At 39.6% G+C, this 22,503-nt stretch overlaps 1 protein-coding gene across 6 annotated transcripts in view; it reads left to right on the forward strand.

The window, feature by feature from the left end:
* The window catches only part of CDH12 (cadherin 12), a 508,006-nt gene that overhangs the window by 114,597 nt on the left and 370,906 nt on the right, over positions 1-22,503 (forward strand). The window contains exon 3 of one of the 6 annotated variants that reach the window (XM_072152753.1): positions 13,505-13,574. The exons of the other annotated variants lie outside the window; for them this stretch is intronic. The gene's annotated coding sequence lies outside the window, so the exon portion shown is untranslated. The remainder of the gene's footprint in view (positions 1-13,504; positions 13,575-22,503) is intronic. 6 annotated transcript variants of the gene reach the window in all.

Here is a 22,503-nt window from a genome sequence, read left to right on the forward strand (position 1 = left end):
AGGCCAGTGAGGGGAGTGAATTCTTTCAGATTTCATGCTAGGCTGCCTATCCCGTGACCCTCGCGTTCAAAGAATTTATTCCAGCACCGATTACTGGGTGTTCACTCTCCTGGACCCACGGTACAAGCAAAATCTTTTCACTCTCATCCCTGGAGAGGAAAGGAGTGTGAGAATGCATGAATACCAGCAGGCCCTGGTGCACAAGCTGAAACAGTATTTCCCTTCTGACAGCGCTAGCGGCAGAGTGCGTAGTTCTGCGGGACAAGTAGCGAGGGAGAGTAGGCGAGCAGGCAGCTTGTCCAGCACTGGCAAGGGTACGCTTTACAAGGCTTTTGCCAGCTTTATGTCACCCCAGCAAGACACTGTCACCTGTCCCCAGTCTCGGCAGAGTAGGGCTGATCTTTACAGAAAGATGGTGAGGGAGTACGTAGCTGACCATACCATCATCCTAAATGATCACACAGCTCCCTACAACTACTGGGTTTCAAAGCTGGACATGTGGCACGAACTGGCGCTCTACGCCTTGGAGGTTCTTGCCTGCCCTGCCGCTAGCGTCTTGTCCGAGCGGGTTTTCAGTGCAGCTGGTGGCATCATCACCGATAAGCGTACACGCCTGTCGACTGACAGCGCTGACAGGCTGACGCTTATCAAGATGAATAAAGCATGGATTTCTCCTAATTTCAAATCTCCAGCAGGTGAAGGAAGCTCAACCTGAATAATTTATCCACTCCTCCTCCTCCTCATTTTCCTCCTTCTCCTCCTCTTTCTACAGTAAAGCAGAGGAAACTGGCTGTTTTTTGACAGGGCCCACTGGCTCTAGGTATAGTACTTTATGCATTTAATTTTTCTGGAGGGCCACCGACACGGTCCTCTGTTTTAAACAATTTTTGGGAGTGCCACATACAGGCACTCAATCTATTCAATTTTTCTGGAGGGCCACCTTTCCGGTCCTCTGTTTTAAACAATTTTTTGGGACTGCCACATACAGGCACTCAATCTATTCCATTTTTCTGGAGGGCCACCTACCTGCTCCTCTGGTTTAAAAACTTTTTTGGACTGCCACATACAGGCACTCAATCTATTCCATTTTTCTGGAGGGCCACCTACCTGCTCCTCTGGTTTGAAAACTTTTTTGGACTGCCACATACAGGCACTCAATCTATTCCATTTTTCTGGAGGGCCACCTACCTGCTCCTCTGGTTTGAAAACTTTTTTGGACTGCCACATACAGGCACTCAATCTATTCCATTTTTCTGGAGGGCCACCTACCTGCTCCTCTGGTTTGAAAACTTTTTTGGACTGCCACATACAGGCACTCAATCTATTCCATTTTTCTGGAGGGCCACCTACCTGCTCCTCTGGTTTGAAAAATTTTTTGGACTGCCACATACAGGCACTCAATCTATTCCATTTTTCTGGAGGGCCACCTACCTGCTCCTCTGGTTTGAAACATTTTTTGGACTGCCACATACAGGCACTATCCAAATTGAATTGTCTCCATAGCAGCCTCCACACGTTGTCTCCATTGCTACCTCCAAAAGTCGTCCATATAGCTGCCTCCATACATCGTCCCTTTATCAAACGAGGTTTGTCAGGCCGAAATTTGGGTTGTTTTCATGGATTCCACATCAAAGTTGTTAACTTTGTCGCCACCCTGCTGTGTTATCCACAAAATACACTGGCAAACTTTTACCATTTACGGATATTATTTCAGCGCTTCTTGCGCATCTGTTTACATTCCCCGCACCCGCCATATCCTAAACTTATAAGAACGCTACTACACTTGATCTTATACAAAAGGTTCTTAGAAGTGCTGTTTGGGGAGTAGCCTAGAGACAGGGGCTTGGATTGGCGAAAGCTCGCCTAGCAGCGGAGCGCCAGCTCCATGCGCATCATGCGCTTCTTGCGCATCTGTTTACATTCCCCTCACCCGCCATATCCCAAACTTATAAGAACGCTACTACACTTAACTTGGTGCAGGCTGGGACCGAGTCTGACCCTGGGGCTGGTCATATACTGCCGACGCAGAGGATTGCGGGGCCTACCTCGGTCCAGGTCTCAAAGGCCTACTATACCTCCAAATCCTCCCACCCCTCCTCCACCTCCTCCTCCTCCGAATTACCATCCGTGGGCATGGCGCCATCAGTCGGTAGCTCTAGGCACAGCAGCAGTGCCGTTGCTTAGCGACAGCAGGCGGTGCTCAAACTGCTGAGCCTAGGTGATAAAAGGCACACCGCCCAAGAGCTATTGCAGGGCATTCCACATCAAACTTGTTAACTTTGTCGCCACCCTGCTGTGTAAGCCACAAAATATACTGGCAAACTTTTTTCATTTACGGATATTATTTCAGCGCTTCTTGCGCAGATGTTTACATTCCCCTCACCCGCCATATCCCAAACTTATAAGAACGCCACTACACTTGATCTTATCCGAAAGGTTCTTAGAAGTGCTGTTTGGGGAGTAGCCTAGAGACAGGGGCTTGGATTGGCGAAAGCTCGCCTGGCAGCGGAGCGCCAGCTCCATGCCAAGAACCAACTAACATAGTTTTAACTGCAGCACCTTTAATCTACTACTAGTTCACTGCCTCCATACATCGTCCCCTTATCAAACGAGCTGTGTCAGGCAGAATTTTGGATTGTTTTCATGGCTTCCATGTTAACTTTGTCGCCACCCTGCTGTGTAATCCACAAAATATACTGGCAAACTTTTATCATGTACCAATATTATTTGAGCGCTTCTTGCTCACCTCCTTTGGTTCCTCTCTGCTACCCATTGGTTTGAAGCCTGAGTCCATTTAGGGTATGTCGCCATGCCACTCTCTAGCCTTCCGCTGCTGCCGCTGCCTCTGCATGCCGTCCCCTATAGTGTCAGGGTCAATTATTGGATGTTTTAGATGCTATCTAGCTTCATTCTGTCACTCTGTCATGGCCATGCTGTTGGCCATAATTTTGGCATAATGGTGCATTTAAGCAGCCTCAGAGGCATCCATGCATGCTGCCCCTGCTGTTTCCTGTCCATTTCCGTGGTGTTTCCATCCTTTTCTGAGGTTCCCAGGTGTTTGGCCAAGCTTCCCTGTGCAGAGCCTTGGTCCCCTTGAAAAATGCTCGAGTCTCCCATTGACTTCAATGGGGCTCGTTACTCGAAACGAGCACTCGAGCATCGGGAAAAGTTCGTCTCGAATAACGAGTACCCGAGCATTTTAGTGCTCGCTCATCTCTAGTCAGAACTCTTTGATCCGGACAAATCAGAGAGCAAAGGAGTAATATGGGTACAGTGAGAAGCTGTTAATCACAGTAGCTTAACTATTTATGAAACAGAGCTAAGCTGCAGGAGATCGATGGGTGTAGTGCGAATCAATCCAAACAGCCAACAAATCTAAACCCATGTTCAAGACGACAAGAGAACACAATCGGCATCTCTTCAGTCACACTCCATAGACAGAGGATGACAGTGATACAGATGTTACAATGGCACTGACAACTGTTTTTATTTTGCAACATTAAGAAGACTGAAAAAGACTACATGCATAAGCTACCACTGGGACTGCACTACCTAGCAGAATAAAGATAACATGTTATTCACACATTTTGGATGTTTAAATTAACAATAAAATTATAAAATTTCCCTTTCACCACCACTTTTTCATAATCATGCCAATCTTCTAGATTAGGGGTGTCAAACTCACAGATTGGTGAGTGCTTCATACTTTCTTTTATTTGAAGTTTATGTGGACTGAAATAATACTTAATACTTTTTAACATTTCATTTCTTTGTCTGTCTTTGATACTTTCTAGAAATCTTCTGTTTTCCACCTTCTGTTTGGCCAGTTATGGGTGGGGTAGGCAATGTGCCTGGTAACAGGGCATTGCACATGAATGTCAGTTCATGCATGTGATGACAGTGAAAGTAGACATTTGGTATTTTCTCTTGGCTCAAATATAATTATACCGCAGGTCTGGTTTAGTCCACGTGGCCAAGTTTGACACTCCTGTTCTAGATTCTCTACAGTAGGTATCTAGAACAAAAGAAAAGTGTGCTATGATTCTTAACCGGTTAAGGACCGGGCCCTTTCCCGTTTTTTCATTTCCATTTTTCACTCCCCACCTTCAAAAATCTATAACTTTTTTATTTTTACACGTAAAAACGGCTCGTTTTTTTGCGTAACAAATTGCACTTCATAGTGATGGTATTAAATATCCAAATGCAGTGAAAATGGTGAAAAACCGCATTTGTGTCGTATTCTTGTGGGCTTGGATATTACGGCTTTCACTTCATGCCACAAATGATGCATCTAATTTATTCTTTGGGTCAGTACGATTACAGGGATACCAAATTTGTATAGGTTTAATAATGTTTTCATACATTTACAAAAATTAAAACCTCATGAACAAAATTTTTTTTTATTTTGCCGTCTTCTTGTGCTTATAACTTTTTCATACTTTGGTGTATGGAGTTGAGGGTGGTGTCATCTTTTGCAACTTTTAATGATGTTTTCAATGATATTATTTTTAGGACTGTACGACCTTTTGATCACTTTTTATAGAATTTAGAATTTTTTTTTAAATGGCAAAAAAGTGCCAGTGTTGACTTTGGACGCGATTTTCCGTTACGGGGTTAAACGCAGTGAAAAACCATTATTATATTTTGATAGATCAAGCATTTTCCGACACGGCAATACCTAATGTGTTTATGATTTTTACTGTTTATTTATATTTATATCAGTTCTAGGGAAAGAGGAGTGATTTGAATTTTTAGGTATTTTTATTATAATTTTTTTTTTTTAACTTTTTTTTAAATTTTATTTTTACTATTTTTCAGACTCCCTAGGGTACTTTAACCCTAGGTTGTCTGATCGATCCTACCATATACAGCCATACTACAGTATGGCAGTATATGGGGATTTTACTCCTCATACATTACAATGTGCTGATAGCACATTGTAATGAATGGGTTAACCCGAAGTAGCTTCGGGTCTTCGTGAGACCCAAAGCTACCATGGCAACGGATCGCCGCTCCCCGATGACGTCACGGGGAGCGGCGATCCTCGGAAAGATGGCGGCGCATGCCGGCGGCGTTCTGCAAGAAAACACCCGCAATCGGTGCCGGTAAGGCTTTGCTGCAATATGCAGCAGAGACTTACCGGCTATGGACAGGGCTCGGCCCGCGAGCCCTCTCCATGCATCGGAACGCGACCGCCGCCGTGAATACACGGCGGGCGGGCGCGAACCGGTTAAATTACTTTTGTATTTGTAATGCAGCCCCACAAAGAGTACATATGGAGTACATATGAATACACGGCGGGCGGGCGCGAACCGGTTAAAATACTTTTGTATTTGTAATGCAGCCCCACAAAGAGTACATATGTAGTACAGAAATACAAGTACTTTACCAGCCTTTTTACAGCTTTTATGCACAAATCACTGCACTATTTTTAGGTTCACATTTATCATAAGTAATTTAACCAGCGCCTGAGTATGTAAAATTATGGATAATGGAAAGTTGTTTTTAGTATTTTTCCTAGGACTGTGACCTTTTTAAGTAGAATTATCTTCTGCTAAGAGTAAAACTCTCCATAATCAGAATCAACCACTTCCCTCGTCATAAAAGTGATAGTGAATTATGCTTATACTCAATGGTTGCAGCCTTGTGACTGACTGACCTTTTGAACATTATTCTTGTGGAGCTGCAATATACAAAGCTCTGTAAATGGTAATCAATTAACAAGAGAGAACAAAGAAGGGCACGTTGCAGTTTGGGATAGAGTTGTATCGACCAAGCATTAAGGCATACACTTTTGGCCTTGTTTATAATTGTATTGATATTTCTTGTAAGCTACTTAATTTGTTTTACTTTCCAATGATGTCTTTTCATGGTGCACAGGTGCAACAAATATGTAGCACTTACAGGACAAAACACACCCGTATCACAATGCATGGAATCCCTCAGCTTTCAAGGTTACAAGGGTTAAAGGAGCCACTTACAGACACCACCTCTTATCCACGTGAGAGTTCCCTTTTTATACTACACATATTGGTCATTCTATTAGAAACAATTAGAGTGTTATTGTCATGCTGTAAAATCTTAACATCTATATGTGATTTTAGGATTATCTACAAGAGAATAATGGGATGTCCATATTGTAGAAAATATGCAGCAACAGCACCAGGGGGGCTACAGCATACACCTGTGTCCAGAATACAAATAAAAGGTTTGGTAATAGATTTTTGCTTTTAACAGTATTGCAGTCTTTCCCAATCTTGTAGCTGCTGAAGCATGCTGGGAACTTTATCTTCCCAACTGCTGGAGAGCCACAGGTTAAATATTGCTGTTCTGCTGTCAATCTTGTATAAAACCATAAATATGATGTGATAATATTGTAATAAACCATGGTGCACATGAATGTATATTGCCAAATACAACCTCATCTCTAAAATTTGGAATGTAAACCTAGCTGTAGATGCTCTAAAAGAATATATCCTCATACGAATAGCTCTTCTGCAGAAAGATATTTTTCTGACTGAAAATCACTTGAAATTGTCCCTACTGTGGTTTTTAATCACAGAGGTCAACATGGGGAAAACAGTAGGAGAGCATGCTGTTTCATAAAAACATAACATAGTCTACAACGACTTGCCAAAGACCAACCACTTTAATGAATTGTGTAAATAGGAATTCATAAATGCCCATTCACTTGCATTGCACCTCCAGCCTCTCAAATACTGAAGGAGAAAATGCAAACTGCATTTGCTTTGTGAAATTATTTCTTATGTAAAGTAAACTTATTTTTAAATAATGTTTAATGTTCACCACATTAAAGATATTTGAAAAAAAAATGTCTTCAAACTAGCAGCATTGAATTGGTAAAATCACGGATTTTATGTAGTTCATCATAAGATGCCAATGAGCTGTAGGCTGTTGTGACATATCAATGGAGAGTGTTGCTATGGGCAATGTCATTTTATGGGTGAATGTCTACAATTACCCAACATAAGCAATGCAAATACATCTAGTCAGCACTAATAGTTCTGTCCAGATGGTGACACTCAGATATCTAGACCTGATTTCCAGTACAATCCCAAAAAAAGAAGAAAGAAGATATTGGGTTTATATAAAAATAAAGAGCAAATCAATTAGGACACACACATTCTTTTATCCATATTAAACATTATGTTTCATTATTTTATGATATTACTACATATTATTATTATTTAAAGTATTTGATTCCATGCGTTAGATCTTATTTTGATATCACATTTTACACCAGGGTTTAGGGTCTTGTAGCCATTTCATATAGTCTTATTATGGATGTTTAACCCCTTATCACCGACACTAGTTTTCAGCTCAATGACCAGACCCGATTTTTCAAATCTGACATGTCTCACAATAATTGGTTATAACTACGGAACGCTTTAACGTATCCAGGTGATTTTGAGAATGTTTTCTCGTGATACATTGTACTTCATGTTAGCTATAAAATTTAAGTGCTAAGTTTTGCGATTCATTCTGAAAAAAAGTGAAAATTTGGCAAAAGTTTGTAAAAATTCTTCATTTTCCAAGTTTGAAATGTTCTGCTTTCCAGACAGGAAGTAAAACTACCCAAAAAGCTTGATAATTAACATTTATGGAACGTCTGGTTTATGTTGAGATGATATTTTATGCATCCTCTCACTTTTCTAGTATGTTATAAGGGGCAGAACTTTAGGTGCGATTTTTCTCACTTTAATGAAAATTGCCAAAACTCACATTTTGAGGGACAACTCAGCTTTCAAGTGACTTTGAAAGGCCTAAATAATAGTAAAACCCCATAAATTACCCCACTATAGAAACTTCACCCCTCAATGTATGTAAAGCAACTTCTAATAAGTCCATTAACCCTTTAAGTGTTTCACATGGGTTAAAATAATATGGACCTGCGATTTAGAAACTATGGAATTTTTTTGGAAAATACATGCATTTAGGCCAAACTGACAGTTTCAGAATAAATTAAATGATGAAATGCACTGCAACGTTTGATGCCCAATTCCTCCGGAGTGTACTGATACCCCATATGTGGTGGTAAAATGCTGTATGGGCGCACGGCTGGGCATAGAATGAATGGAGGCGCCCTTCACAGCAGATTTGTATTGTCACATTGTACAACCTATAAATTTTTTATTTTTTTTGGTGATGCAAACATATGATAGCTTATTTTTTACGGGATGATATACAATGTATAGATAATTAATTTTGGGGGTCTATAGCTTATTCATGAGATTTTAATAACTATTTCAAGGGGGACACAAACAAAATCATCAATTTTTATTTTGGATTTTTAGCATTTTTTTTCCCCGCTCACCGTAACATAAAAATAATATTTATCTTTATTCTCTGGTTCACTGCGATTGCGGTGCTACCTCATTTATATAGTTTTTCTTATCTTTGCTCAATTTTCCTGAGCAAAACCAATATTGGAGAATTTCGCATTGTTTTTACTATTGACAACTTTTTAGGGCCTTAACTTCTGTATTTTTCTGTTGTCAGACCTGGTTGAGGACTTATTTTTTGCGAAAAGAGTTTTCTTTTCAGTTGTATCATATTAGGGAACGTAACTTTTTTTGATCACTTTTTAGATCATATTTTGTGATGGTGTTTGATGAAAAATTGTATATTATGGGAAGTTTTTCGAGTTTTTTTTTTACATTGTTCACCGAGCGGGTTCAATATTAATTTATATTTATTGTACAGATTGATACGGACGCGGTGATACCAAATATGTATGTGTTTTTGTGTTTTATATACTTTATTTGCTTTTTATGGGTAACTGGGGAGATTATGGAACTTTTATTTTATTTATTTATTTATTTAATTATATAATAAAATGATTTCATCTTTTTTTTTTACTTGTTAACATTTTCTACTTCTTGGCTTGAACAAACGATCGTACGATCGCTTGCTCAAGCCTCTACACTGCAATACACTTGTATTGCAGTGTATAGTGTAAGTAACTGAGCATGCTGCGCATGCTCAGTTACTTACAGCTGGGTCCTGCCAGGAAGGCAGAGCCCGGCGGGTAGAGGAGCAGGAAGCCCCGGGTCACTCGCCAGACCCGGGGGCAGCAGCAGGACCGGTCGGATCCCCCAGTAAGAGTTTTTCCGATCCCGGGTGTTAGTGCCGGGTCTGGGCTGTAAGATCACAGCCCAACACCGGCACTTGCAGGACCTGTAGTCCCAAAATCTTCTTCTGACGTGCCGCCGTAGAAAGGCGTATGCGTCAGAAGAAGTACACTTAATGACCGATGTAAAAAGCCGATACGGCGGTCATTAAGGGGTTAAAACCATCTTACTCAGGTCACATTGAGGTCCAGCCTTTGTACATGTTTTTATGCATTCAAGTGTAATATGCTGTGTTTGCTGCACTTCTTTTCCTGACATTTTAAAAGATTTTTTATTTTTATTTACTTTTTTTATACTCAGATAAATCAGTTGTGAAGTGTTAACAGTATAGTGTCTGCGAGGTAGCGTCGTTTCTGGAAGACTGGGGACGTGAGGACTAAATCCCAGTTAGGGATCCAAGTAAGAGTTAGGGCTTCAGGAGGTTGGCTAATTTTTGAGAGCTTGACAGACTTTATAGAAATTCTGCCACAACTAGAGGCCATATAGGATTTCTATGACCTCCTTGCCTCACCACAGGGCCCTGCCACTGCCTCATTTCTTTCATTAGAGTGGTTTGTTCGTGAAAGAAAGTTTTCACATTTAAATCATCTAGTGATGTTTACACAATAAAGATAATTAATCCCTTTACTTTACAACTGGTCTTGTAATGAAAGGGGGAGGGGCAGGAGGCAGAGAGCACTGCAGTTTTTTTTGTTAATAACAGTGAATTAGAGAATGTGATATTTTGTTATCCTCAGTATATTTAAGAATCTTGTCTTCATGGGTATACCTCTTTAGGTCGAACTGGTTAGTAACATTGGGGTTACAACTCACAGCAAATGTCTCTGGACATCTTTATCAGGAAGTGCAAAAAAATGTAGATATACGATGAATCACATTTTTCATGTTTACATCATCAAATTCCATTGGCTCATCCCAAACATGTGACCTTAAATGTGAAACTTAAATTATTCTACCAATTTTTTTTTTTTATCAAGACCTTTTTTATGAACATATTTTGTGCCAAAAACCCAGTTACCTTGATCATCTTTGTCCATTTAGAAAATATTCACAAGTTGGAAGTTTCCTTTCAGAAGGAGTAAAAATGAAATATTTTGTGAATATTTCAATATGATCTAGGCTAATCAAATCTGGTCCAATTGAAGGTTTATAGAATTACACAAGCATGGTGCTGTGTCTTAGTGACAGATATTATGTTCATCGGTTGAGCTTGCTTTACCAAGCAAGCAGAACAGTCCCACTGCTCTTGTAATGTTTCAGATTGCAAAACAGGATTTCCTGGAAACATCGTGTATATCCTTCTGCCTGCAGGTAAAAAGACCTGTAACTGTAAACCTCTCATGTCACTTGCACAGTGGTATATAATGCAATAGGTGCACTGCTTATCACCAACTGAGCAGCTTTCTGATTCGATGTCAAGACCAGCTTGATATCGGGATTTTACAATTTACAGCCTCAAACATCACCAGTTTATTGTATCTTAATTTGTATCTCATCCCAATCAGTCCTGCCTTGGAAAATGATGAAATGGCAATACTTGGTGGAAGGGAATGTATTCAATGATTGATATCCCCCCCCCCTTATTAACTATAAATAGGACAGCTATCCAGTCTCACAAACTGCGTACCCACAGCCAGACTGGACACTGTTCAGCTGGTTTACCAAGAAATTTTTAACTTTATAAGATATCCTTATATTGTAAGGGTCTTGTCTACATCTTATAAATTGCGCTAATAAAGGCAAAATCCCTCGGGAACCTACTTACCACATAACTCTGAGAGATTTCTGCTGGTGGAATAAAGTACAGGGGCATAACTATCTGAATGAGGTCCCCTCAAAAAAATATACATATTTGTATACTCACACAAGTGATCTACAATCATACACAGTATATACACACCATTTATACATACATGCAGCGTATACAGACATATATACAGTACCATATGCACCCATGAATCATTTAAATAGACATACAGCATATACATATTACATATGCACACACATACAGAAAATACACACATATTAATAGGCATACAGCATATCTGCATCACATATACACATACATACAGCAAATACACACATACATACAGACATACAGCATATACATTCATACAGTACACAAACAGTGAAGGCGGGTGGCACAGAATGATAGGATTTAATCCGATGGGTGAATGCTATTGTGAGTCTGATCCAAGACCACAATAGTAAATCAGCAAAGAAGAAAAGTTGCTGCACTCCGTCTCCAATTCAAGGATTTTTATTCGCCAACTGGGTATACAGTACTTGGTGAATAAAAATCCTTGAATTGGAAACCGAGTGCTGCTACTTTTCTTCTTTGCTTACATACATACAGTTTATACACACACCACACACACATATACACACCCAATACACCAGATGCCAGGCCCCCTCACCCTGCTACGGCTGCTACCTTTGTAGTTATGCTGCAGGTAAAGTATATCTTGCATCCACCAGACATCAGCTGATGGCTCAGAAAAAAAATGACATATGTAAAAGCCAAATAACAAACTAGAATCACAAAGTACAGGAAACCAAAAAAGAAATGCTGTATTATAACACAAGCAACAAGATAGTATGTCAGATTATATAGAAACTCTGCAGGATAAGGGTAATAGTAAGGCCCCCTCTACACTCATGAGTGTGATGTGATAAACTCGCAACACAATCGCAACGCATGCTGCTTGGATCGCACGGCCTGAACGCAGCACACCGGGACTGAACTGCAATGCTGGGTTCACTCCCTGTACAGCGTTTGAGCCGTGCGATCCGAGCAGCATCTGTTGCGAGTTTATCACATTCGCAAGTGTAGATGGGGCCTAAGTTGCAAGACCAACATTTCATCCCAGAGCTAAAGCCAAAGATAGCTACAAATGAAGATTACATAATAGAGACACTGTTTTTTGTAGAGTTTGTAATACCCTTTAGCTTGGCTTCATGACCATAGAGTGTTACGACAGGCATGATCTAGGTAAAAAAAACTACTAGAGGGTGTGTTCAAGTGCAACAATAGGATGGGATGTTTAAAGGCTAAAATTTCAGGAATTATACATTTTGAAAAAATACATAAAGTACATTTGAAAAGTTATAAAATGTTGAGAATAGAGCACACTGAGCTACTAATGTTTAAGATTTTAGATTGCCAGAAGGGCTTGATCCAGTTCAAGTTATTCACCTATACTGTTAATCTAGAGGAAAGAAAAAAAACTCCATAAAAGTCATCCAAATTGCCCATAGTTGAAGGAAAAAAATGCCTTCCTGACTCCAAATAATCCCACATCATGTCATAAGGTCTCTTGTAGGTCTTGCATGATGTCATGGGAGCTGTCTTACAAGGTAGCTAAAACAGGCGTGGTTTGCCTTATCCCATCCTGGAAACGTTATTTGCATATTTCCCCTGGCTCCAAATAAAGCAGCCAATAATTTAATGCCGAACCCTAAGAATTAAACTCCTATAAGAAGGGGCATAGCGGACCTTCTTGAACTAGCCAGTGGATTAACCCTTGCAACATCCTATGGCAGTGATGGCTAACCTATGGCACTGGTGCCAGAGGTGGCACTCGGAGCCCTTTCTGTGGGCACTCAGGCCATCACCAGGGATGACTCCAGGTATCTTCCTGCAGTCCCAGACAGCCCAGGACTTGCTGTGCACAGAGGTATTTTAAAGTGACAGCGCTACCTGGGACTATTTTCTGCTATATGGGTGCCTCAGGTGCTGGTATCAACGAAAACTGTGACAGAGAAGGGAATATAAATCACAAATCAAATTTCTGTGTTGGCACTTTGCGATAAATAAGCGGTCTTTGTTGAAGTTTGGGCACTCGGTCTCTAAAAGGTTCGCCATCACTGTCCTATGGCATTGAGTTCCATAGCCTCCCCACTTTCACTAATGAAATGGGGTTTATTATGAGGATTATGAGAGTCATTGTTGCAAGCCTACATGTGAAAAAATATGGAAAGATTGATTTACAGTTTTACTGAACTCGTGACTCTATTCCGACTTAGAGATTGAAATACTAAAGATTCTAGGCAGATTTTTCTACTAAAGATGTCAGCAGGCTTTTCAGGAAATATTATGCTTTCATCCAATTGATTCTTATCATTATAATTTTAGAGCTTACATCATCTAAATCATGTTGACAATGCAGAAAGCAAATGTATGCTTTAACTAAACAATTTACCAATTCAAGAGGGCTGCCACCACCGTAAGAGTTGTACACAGAAGTGATAAAGCTTGGCAATGCTTGAATAAAATGGAATAAGAAATCATTTTGACAGAGCCCAGATCTCAGCCTGGCCTGCTGTTTATTGTCTTTTCTTTTCCTTTCAAGGTCAACATTTCTAGGTTTATGCGGTCTAGATTGTATATGACAGTGTTCCAGGAAATGTAAGAACGCAGAGGTAATGTTTTCTTTTTTTTTATATTTTGTAAAGTAGATCAATGAACGTTAACTCCTAGTGGGGGAAAGTTTTTATACCACACAGTAAAATGTTACAGGAAACAAACCACAAACTTTCGGATGTGATGTATTAATTATACATTATTCATTGCACAAGCCAAGGCTATCTATCAGCTGTAATTGGATGGTCAGGTATTTGTTGGTTTGCAACCTTCAGCTTCAAGATTAGTAAAATCATTAAGGTTGGAATTCTCTGAAAAAGGAAACTGCATACTGTATGTGTCACTCAGAATAATAAATAGATGCTGTTATGGACTTTGTTGGATTAAACAGTTAAGAAGCCAAATACAGTAAAGGATTATCTACAGTATCTATACTGTTCAAAGCTGACTTAGGCTGCATTCACACTGCTGCATGGGGGACGTATATATGGCCGATATACGTCCCCCATAGACGACAATGCGTGCACGGTGCTCTACGGGAGTGGTATGGTGCAGCTCACGTGCGGCACCGTACCGCTCTGTACCCCGTGAAAAGATAGTTAATGTCCTATCTTTTCACGACATACCACGATGTGCACCATACTTCCCTATGGAGAGGGGCAGGGGTTTTCAGTGCTCACCTCCTCCTCCTCTCCCCGCGCACCGCCGTGTGCCCGCTTGCATGCCAAGGAAGTCTGCTTTGCTTCTAAGCCATGTATCCATATTCTCTAGATGTGGATGCTCAGTATTTTGGATCAAACCAAACCACTGCAATCTAAGATTATTGTAGGTATATATCCTAATAGGACACTTATGTGTGCTGTGGAGGAGTTTCTTGTTTATACAGCCTCAGCTAGATTACCTCTTCCCATTCTAACTGACAACATCTGGCCTATTGTACCATTTAAAATGAAAGATAGTTGTTTTGTTGTTACATGTGTTTGAACCTTAAAGGAGTTGTCCAGACTTTCAAAAAATCTATATATCCAGCTTAGGGGTGGCTGTAAAAACAATAAAAAATGTATCCCTGCCTCCTCATTCGGTGTCATGCTCCTGTTTGTTTACAGTTGCAGGCTGCCCCGTCTGACTACTTCCACTACTCTAATTAAACATTGTATCTAATGCTGATCTAATCAGGTGCATTGTAGTTGACAGATGGGTAAATCTGCCTCTAAAAACAAACAGCACGGCTCTGATGGGCAATGGCACATATAGGCTGGATATATAGTTTTTTACAGCCCCACCAGGCCAGAAAACATCTTTAATAGAGACGAGCAAGTATACCCATCCGAGCTTGATGCTCGTTCGAGTATTAGCGTACTCAAAGCAGCTCGTTGCTTGGACGAGTATTTCGCCTGCTCGGAAACACAGTGAAAAACGATAAAGAAACATGTAAGGAAACATCTGCAATTGTGTTAGCTCATCTCTAATCTTTAACCACCTAAGGACGCAGGGTATTTTCACTCATTTCTCGCTCTTCATCTTCAAAAATCCAAAAAAACTTTTTCACAGTATAGTACAGAGCTGTGTGAGGGCTTATTTTGTGCATAAAAATTTTTACTTGCCTGTGATGTTATGTATTATTACCTGGCATGTAGTGGGAAGTCAGAAAAAAATTCCAAATGAGGAAAAAATTGAAAAAAACGTCTGTGCGTCACATTCTTGTGGGCTCAGTTTTTACGACTTTCACTCTGAGCTCCACATAACACATCTACTTTATTCTTTGGTTCGGTACGATCACGGTGGTACAAAATGTATACTGGTTTTATGGCGTTTTCATACATTTTCAAAAATTAAACGAATGTGTACAAAAAAGAAAAAAAAATTGCCATTTCTGATGCTAATAACTTTTTTATACTTTGGTGCACGGAGCTGTGTGATATGTCATTTTTTTTGCGAAATGAGCCGATGTTTTCATTGCTACCATGTTGAGGACTGTGCAACATTTTGATCACTTTTCATTACATTTTTTATGTCATGTAGAAAGTTGTAAAAGTCGTGTTTCTGACATTTGGCCGCCATTTCCCGTTTCTGAGGTCACCGACGGCCGTAACCGTTTTTATATTTTGATAGAACGGGCATTTTGGGATGCGGCGATACCTAATGTGTCTGTGATTTTTACTGTTTATTATGTTTTATATGAGTTCTAGGGAAAGAGGGTATATTTGAACTTTTAATATTTTATTATTTTTTTACATTTTTTTTAACTTTTTTTTCACTATTTGTTAGACCATCTAGGGTACATTAACCCTAGATGGTCTGCTCGATCATACCATATACTAAAATACAACTGTATTGCAGAATATGGCATTTCTGCCATATATATATATTCTCTTTTAAGTAGTGTTTTGTCTAGCGCAGTGGTGGCGAACCTATGGCACGGGTGCCAGAGGTGGCACTCAGAGCCCACTATATGGGCACCCAGGCCATCACCCCAGGGCAGGGTTCGCCAGACAGGACTCAACTTCTCTTGCAGTCCCAGGCAGCCCAGGACCCTAAAAAGAAACTACAATGATAATCCTAACAACTTCTCCTTCTTTCTATCTATCATCGTATTGGTGTCCTCAGGTGCCTATACAATTCAAACCGTTGACACAGCAGGGAGTAATAAGTTACTGCTTAAATTGTTGCATTGGCACTTTGCGAAAAAAATGTGGGTTTTGTTTGTAGTTTGGGCACCCAGTGTAAAAAAGGTTTGCCATCACTGGTCTAGCATGTCCTTAAGGCAATTAAATATATATATTTAACCTATGTTCCTCAAATCCCCACGTTCATGTTTCAGTTATGTATATGCTACCTGGATTGGTTTCTGGCCTGATATAATCCATTATGGTCCAGGCTTATATTTAACAAGAGCTTGTGACAAATTAGCATGTTGGTAAGGCACTGTTTTATTGAGGCATGTAAAAGGGGGATTTCAGTGTTCTGGGTTTTAGGCGGGTATTGTGCTATACCAGAGGTTTGTGTGGACAACTCTATCTCACTTACTGTGCCTTCCTTAACTAGTGCATTCTGGGAGTGTCTATGACATACAATAACTAACTGACTTGCAGTGGTTTCCACATCCATAGAAGAACATGCTAGATGACATTTTAGTGTGGAAAACAAAACTTTAGCCAAATGAAAGTCCTGACATACATGTATCATATTATTTATTTCACATGAGGAGTGTAATGGAAGAAAACCCTAAAAAAGTTCAATACACAAACAGAACTCTCGTGGACAATAAGGGGCTGAATCCATGGCTGTATTTTAAAACATTTTAATGTCCCCATTGTGTGAAAATAAAAATGAGGGTTTAAAGTGCAGTTACAGATGCAGCACCTTAATATATACAAAATTTAAGTACTGATACTACTTCTGAACTATCGTGCCCCTTGGACAAAGCATCGCTCCATTGTGGCTCAAGGCAAGCAGCCCCATCACTGTGAATGACTAAGTGTTTTTTTTCTCTCTTCTCTCTTTTCTCCTTTCTACGGCCAGATGATCGAGTAACTTTCATGCCTCCAGTGTTTTTCCCTAGACTAAAAAAAACAATGGTTGCAGGTTTATGTTTTAAATTCCCTCTGAAATATTGTATAAAAAGTAAGATAATATCCCTCAAACATCACTCAGTAAGTTTAAACATAAGCCCTGATTTAAGATTATAAAACAAAGTTTAAGTGATAATGCCAGAAGGAAAAATACTTCGACATGAGATCCCAGAATTTACATAGGTCGAAGGTACCGAAAAATGATGGCTCTTAGAATGGTGTGAGCCTAAAATGTAAATAAAATTCTTTATCACAACAGCTAAAATTAGACCAAAAAGAGTTTTTTTCTGCATTTTGCTGCAAAGTTTATGTGGTATTCCTGGCAGTTTTCTTACTTGCTGTGTAAAATATGCTCCATTTCAGAGCTGGAATGATCAAATAGACTGAGGCTGCAGCTGCAAGGCTTCATTTTTCGTCTCCCTTGGCATTTGCAAACTGATGTAAAATCATCAGTTCTACAGTCAATAAAGGATAGGGAACCATGAAAGTTTTAAGTACTGTCAGCTCAATACACAAATATTTATCATATATAGAAGTTCAAACATTAGGGATTAAACTTTCTTTAACTTTCCAATCCAAAGTGGCCTCCATGGGGCCTATGGAATCAGGGGCCCTGGTTCAGTCTGAATACTGGATGCCACAAGGGAAGAAGGGGGACACTGTTGTGTTTAGAGGGCACTGGGGGCATTCAGGATGGAGCATGCACAAAATGGGTTTTATTCTGCAAAGCATATTGTAAAGTTCTCATCTTCCCGTTCCTCTAGAACTCTCTTTGTCTATAGTGCAACACAGAGATGAAGGGGTTAGAGAGGACTAAGGGCCGCCTCTGCCATGAGGCAAGATGGGAATCTTACCTCAGGTGGCAGATTTCCGAGCCCTAAGGGGGGCGGCATACAGGTGAATCGCTGTTCACCCTGTCCCTTCCACTGTCAAATCTGCTGCCAGGTTCCGGGAGGTGCTACTGGCAGTCTGATGGTGAAAGCATATGCGAGATCATCACCTGTGCCCATCCCCACTCCCTGTCAGCTGCAGAAAGAAATGTGCAGAGCATCGCAGTGTAGGCAAACAGTATGTCTGTGCAACATGGTAGAGGCAGTGATGTGACGAGGCAGTAAAGAGGAGTAGTGTATAGAGGAGCAGAGAGGAGCAGAGAAAGAGCAGCGGGAAAGTCATCAGAGTGATCAGGTATTTTAGCATATCCGGCCCATCTGCACCCCCAATATTGCTCTCTGAGGCCCCAGGCTCTCAGGCAAGTATCAGACCCAGTATAGCATCAAATGAGCAGTGAAGCCCTAGTGCTCTAAGAGTTAACAAAGCAGGCACCTTTGACACCTGCGACCTGTGACTAGTGGGGCAGAGAATACCACTGCTGCCTTGTTAACGCTTAGACCACCAGGGTTTCATTGCTTACTTAATTCTACATTGTTAGATTAGGGGTTGGTCTGAGAGTATATATAGTATTAATCCCATCTACTAGAGAAGAGGAAAGGAATGCTTGCGAATGCCTTTATAGATAAGGCGAAACGTTGCATTGATGGTGGAATAAATATCTCGTTATTACTATTTCTGGAGTGCTGCTTCCTGCTTTCTCATCGTTTGTATCCCATCTACTAGTTATAACTTAATTAGAACAGAAGCTTCCGGCACAGACTGTATCAAGCGATTTGGTTTAATCCGTGGTTAAAAAACAAAAAAATATATCTTTATTAGGGTATCAAAAATTAAAAAAATAAAACTTATCATGATGAGATTGCTTGTATTTTATTATATTGTATTCATGTATTATAATGTATTCACAAAAGAGATTTAAGATTTGACAGTGTAAAATTCTTTTGTGGTTACCTTGTAATAAATAACTCAGCAGTTTTTGACACTCCCATAATATAGAATAGAGCAACAGGACACTTGCATGATCTGATGCTCAGTCAATTTTTGAGAATGGGACCCCCATTTACTGTAGGGTATGTTCTTATTTCTTTTATTGTGTTACACAATATAAAGAAATAGAAAAATCAAATCTGTATGTATACAGAATACAGGAGGAATGTGTATTTTCGTTGGGGATTCGACCATTAAGCCCACCATTAATGACATTGCGGGGCACATTTACTAAAGGTCCGCGGACCGCATTTCCGTCAGGTTTTTCGACTATTTCCATTTTGCGCCGCATTTAATAGGGGTTTTTGGCGCACGCGATTGGATTTTGGCGCAATTGCGCTGACTTTCATGCGTCACAAATCGGGGGGCATGATACGGACTAAGTGCGGCATTTAAAATTCAAATTGTGTCCTCGGGATTGCGCAGCGACTGGGTAATTAAATGTGCCCCTATGTGTTAATCATTGCTGTGCCCTACTGCTTTATTCATACAAATGACTCACGGACCTGTGTCTAAGTGATTAATGCGGTTTTCATGGGTAAGTGACAGTTAGTCATATCATGGTGATCAGAATATATATGTAGATAGTAGTAAAGTCCCAGTCTGCCCAGTAAAACTCCTCAAAAGGAGGGGTGAAGCACCCCCATAGCTCCCGGCATTGTCCTCTATTGACAAAACAGTAGAAAAAGGGCATCACTCCAAGATTTCAAATTCAGAAAAAGGTGATCTTTATTGAACAAGTTGCAACATTTCATTTACAGTAAACATGCTTGCATATGGTGAGGCATAGGAGAATCATGGAGAAACGAATACTTATGTATCCCCTATATAAAATGTATTTTATTGTACGTGTAATAGGCTCCATGTGCTATCCCCACAATATATGTATACATAATAATAAGGCTTAGGGTGCTCTTTGCTGATTAGTTGTGCATGTCATATAAAATTATAGTTAAATGTTCACCAAAATGTAAATTTTTTTTTTTATAAATGAATAGTTTTCCAATCATATTTTTGCTTTTTAAACTGTCTATTGCTTGTGTAAAATAACTCTCTCATTTGTGTTAATCTAATCTTTGAGCAGTCTGATGTATTAAATCTGTACATTTTATACACAAGGTGCATTACACCTACTGTACTGTACATAAAACTGCTTTATTTTTTTTATCAAGCTCTATCTTTTTATAGAAACCTCATCTGACATAAAATGCCTCATCCTGCTGCAGGCCTTTCCTTGGCCAATGTTTTGTTCCAGTGTATCTTTATCCTTATTATAACATCAAAAACAGTGATTTTTCTTTGAGCTTCCACAAGTCACATACAATGTTTTTCCATTTATAGTACTACAAAGAGAATTCTGAATATATCCACCATTAGATGTTTATCCACTTAGCATTCTCTCAGTTAGCCTTTTACTTAGCAAAAAGTATTCAAAATTATTATCCATTAGTATTATATACAAAATCTATTTAACGTAACCTGACTGTGATAAAAAAGAATGTCATTTAAATAATGAAAAAACATAACTCTTTCAAAAGAAAGTAGAAAAATAAGCCGGCTCACCCAACCAATAGACCGTCCTAGTTGTCCACACTCCGTGGGGGTCCTCTGGTGCTCGGATAACTAGTCATAGTCAAGTAGAAAATCCAGGGAAAAGGCAAGAATACCGGCACTTCAGGAAGGACGTCACAGGGTGCGGTAACAAAGTGTTTTCTTTATTGTTTAAAACGCCATGACACGAGGACTGATAGGTTGACGCGTTTCGACGGAGACCGTCTTAATCATAACCTGCCAAACGCTCTCTGAGCTTGCACCTTTTAAACTGTGCGGTTGTCACGTGGATCGAGTCGCGCCCCCGAGTCACATGACAGAAACTCCTCCCACCTTAGTCACATGACCGGGGACGCAGCTCGAGAGTGCACAGCTCAGATGAGTGAATACATACTTAAAAACCTCTATTACATAAAAACATTTTGGCGAATCCATTGGTGTCAGTTGTTTACAATGTTTACCAAATGGATATCAATAACTTTGTACACAGGGAACAACCTACGATATAGCGGAATATAATATAAATATAAATTATTCTTAATGAAAGTCTCTTGTTCAGAAAAAACTTTACACATATATCATTCAGAAAAAACCTTACACTTATATCATTTTGGTTATCAGAAAGAGTATAAAAATAATGTGCTATAGTCTACTCTTTAGTGACATTCCTAGAAGATTTGAAGGAAAAAGGATAAAAGGAATTAGAGTTAGAACGTCATGCAATACACATAGAATGGCATATAAACCCAAATATATATCTCATGTATCCCATGAGCACTAGACGTTATGTTTTTTATTTATATGCATACCTTACATATCTATGTGCTCAGAATACCTGTGATATATAACCATAGCGTTAGGGTCCCTTAAAATCATAAAGTGGGCTGAAGGTTTTTAGAAGGGCTGAGTCGGGGAGTGTGACAGGGAATGTGATATAACGCTATCTAATAGGTTAGAATTATGTCCTGCCTCTTGTACATACCCTGTGGAGTTCTACTTTCCATTATAAAAATCCAGTAACTTTCCCTGTTTATTAATTTCCTTTTCATATTGCCTCCTCTAATTGGTTGACTAACTTTTTCAAACCCAGTCCATGTAAAAAAATTTGTAGATTTATTGTGTGACTCTCTAAAATGCCTAGAGGCTGCTGATATTCCTACTGCTTCATTAGTAATATCTGATAAATGACGACGTATTCTAACCTTAAGGGGGCCTGTGGTGTGTCCTATGTATTGGATATTGCACTTAGTACATTTGATGGAATATATCACATTGCATGTGTTGCAATTAAGATATGACCGGATAGGATAACTTTTATTAGTGGTACTTGATGTTATATTTGTATCTACTGTAATGTAACTGCAGGCTTTGCACTGTATGTGTCCACATTTAAAGCAACCTTTGGTATTTAACCATGATCTACTGGAGTTCTGACTTCTGAATAGACTGGGTGACAAAGACCCACCCAAAGTGGGGGCCCTCTTCGCCACACATTTAATGCCATTATTTAATATGGTATACAAAGTTGAGTCCTGTAACAAGATCGGAATAAATTTTTGGACAATCCTAGTTATTTCTTTATACTGTCTGCTATATGTTGTGGTGAACACTATAGGAGTTCCGGATTTATTTGTGTCTGGAGCATTGCTATTTTTATCTTTATGTTTATGTTCTTTGTCTTTCAATAAATCTTCTTGTTTAATATATTTAATCTTACATTCTGCTTTTTCTATATTGTCTTTTTTGTAACCTCTTTGGTAAAGCCTGGATTTAAGACTAATTCTCTCCTTTTCAAAGTCATCATTGTCTGTGCAGTTTCTTCTCAGTCTTATTAGTTCTCCGTATGGTATGTTTTGTGTCACATGTGGGGGATGGCAAGATGAGGCTAAAAGAGTAGTGTTCCTCGCCATTTCCTTCCTATAGGGTATACTTTTGACTCTGTTATTCTCCCCTATTAGAGTGACATCTAAAAATGGGATGGATCTAC

This window comes from Engystomops pustulosus, chromosome 5, assembly GCF_040894005.1.
Source record: "Engystomops pustulosus chromosome 5, aEngPut4.maternal, whole genome shotgun sequence".
NCBI lineage: Eukaryota > Metazoa > Chordata > Amphibia > Anura > Leptodactylidae > Engystomops > Engystomops pustulosus.